Raw genomic sequence first — 1,986 nt, forward strand, 5'->3', positions numbered from 1 at the left:
ATTTGAGGTGAAGGTACAAAAGTTCAAATAAGTGGTGAGCCTAACAGAACCGTGGGTTGGAGATGTGTTATCTGTGTTTCCAGATTCCTAGCTGAAAAAGAGCACCTTATTTGTAATATTATGTGCTTGTAAGTATTATACTGGTACACATTTATTACAATAACCCAATTTTGTTCTTTCTCTAAAATATAATTTTTTTAGTAGAACAGGGTATAGTAAAAGAACAAAGTAATTTATAACTCAATGAAATGTATAAAATTGCAAATTCTATTCCCATTTACTGTAACATCAACTTTTAGGTGTTTTTGTTGTCCATGTCTTTTAAATATAGAGAGAGGACCGGGACACATGGAAAATTCTTTTGTGGGTGAGTGCTTGCTGCTATGGCACAGCCCCCAGATGCTCCTGCTGCTACCTGTGCCATGTCCAGCTGGCCCTCTGGCTTGCCTGCAAACCACACCACCACTCGAGAGGCGAGTTCCAAATTCTTCTCCAGTTTTGAATTTTGGAAGGCTCCTTACATGATTTCTCTCATATCCTTCATCCTCCTTAAATACCAATAGTTATTTCATTTTTTTTGCTAGAATGTTGTCTTCAGTTTCTCTCTCTATGTTTTTTATTGAGATCTTAGTCATTTGTCTAACCATCCTATCCATTATTATATTCTCTATTAAAGCTAAATATAATTTACCTCAGGCTTTTACAGAGTGCATTGCAAGAAGAATTCAGGTAAAATTATAATACAGTTCTGGGGTTAACTACAGGCTTCTGTCTCACCAAATATTGTGTAATCTTTAAATGCAGAGTGGCTAAGACATTGGTGTCAGTTTAGGTTGGGGTTTTATTTTACCTTCACGGTTCTAGTTCCAGATGTTAGAATGGCACTGTCTATTCCTGCATCCCATGATCATGCAAATTTGACAGGTTACTTTTTGTTACTAGCAATGTACCTGCCACCGTGTACTGTCAGTGTAGACTTAGAGAAATTTCTGATCCAATCACAGAAACAAGATACGTGGAACATTCTGAAGAATGTGAAGTTTCTTCTCTCATGTCTGTTTACTCAACGTTCACCCAATTAATTCTTACCCTTTAAATAATCCCCGAGATAACATAAGACTTTCTTCTAAAATTTTCCATCTTTTTTCTCCAGTTCTTCTTTTACCCCATCTTCATCCATCATGAATATCGTCTGTCCTTTGTGCCATCCCAAAGCTTGTTTCCTATCAATCTTATGATTTTGATTGCACTTGAAGAGGTTACCTTTTCCAGGTAATAGACTTCATTTTTATTTTTTCCATTTTTTTTTGGAGACAGAGTCTCATTCTGTCACTCAGACTGAAGTAGACTCATAATTCCCTGCAGCTTTGACCTCCCTGGGCTCAAGCAATTCTCTGCCTCAGCCCCCCAGGTCGCTGGGACTACAGATTTCATTTTTAAAGGAGTTTTGAGTCAAATGAATGGAGTGACACCAAACCTGCGGATCAGATATTTTGAGGCGGATGGTCTCATAACGCACTGTCCATATATTAAACAAAAGTGCATGTGCGTAGAAACACTGTGTGTAGAAGAGGATGGGTACCAATGAACTAGTAATGTGGAAGCTGTGTCAAGTCAGGAAGGGTGTGCAGAAAAACCAGCCTGCTAAACAGTGATCTGAAAGGTGACCTCCAAGAGTAGTTGGAGTGTATCTGTATATAAATGGGGAGATGGGAGAAAGGGATATGCAGACACTCACTTTGTCTTTCCATGGTTTCCCTCTTCTTTAATCATATTTTATTCAGCTTTTTTGAAAATTTTCACTAGACGATTATTGTATACTAAAAAATGAACACTGTGGAAAAGAAAATGTAGAATTAATTCAGTTCCTGGATAAGTCTAGATAATCAACAAATATAATTCTATTTCTTCCCAAACTCACCCGTAAAAACTGCATAAAATTCTTCGATATTTTACATTACATGATAAATATACTAATCATGTATT

This window comes from Propithecus coquereli, unplaced genomic scaffold (assembly GCF_000956105.1).
Source record: "Propithecus coquereli isolate 6110/MARCELLA unplaced genomic scaffold, Pcoq_1.0 Scaffold183, whole genome shotgun sequence".
NCBI classification, from domain to species: Eukaryota; Metazoa; Chordata; class Mammalia; order Primates; family Indriidae; genus Propithecus; species Propithecus coquereli.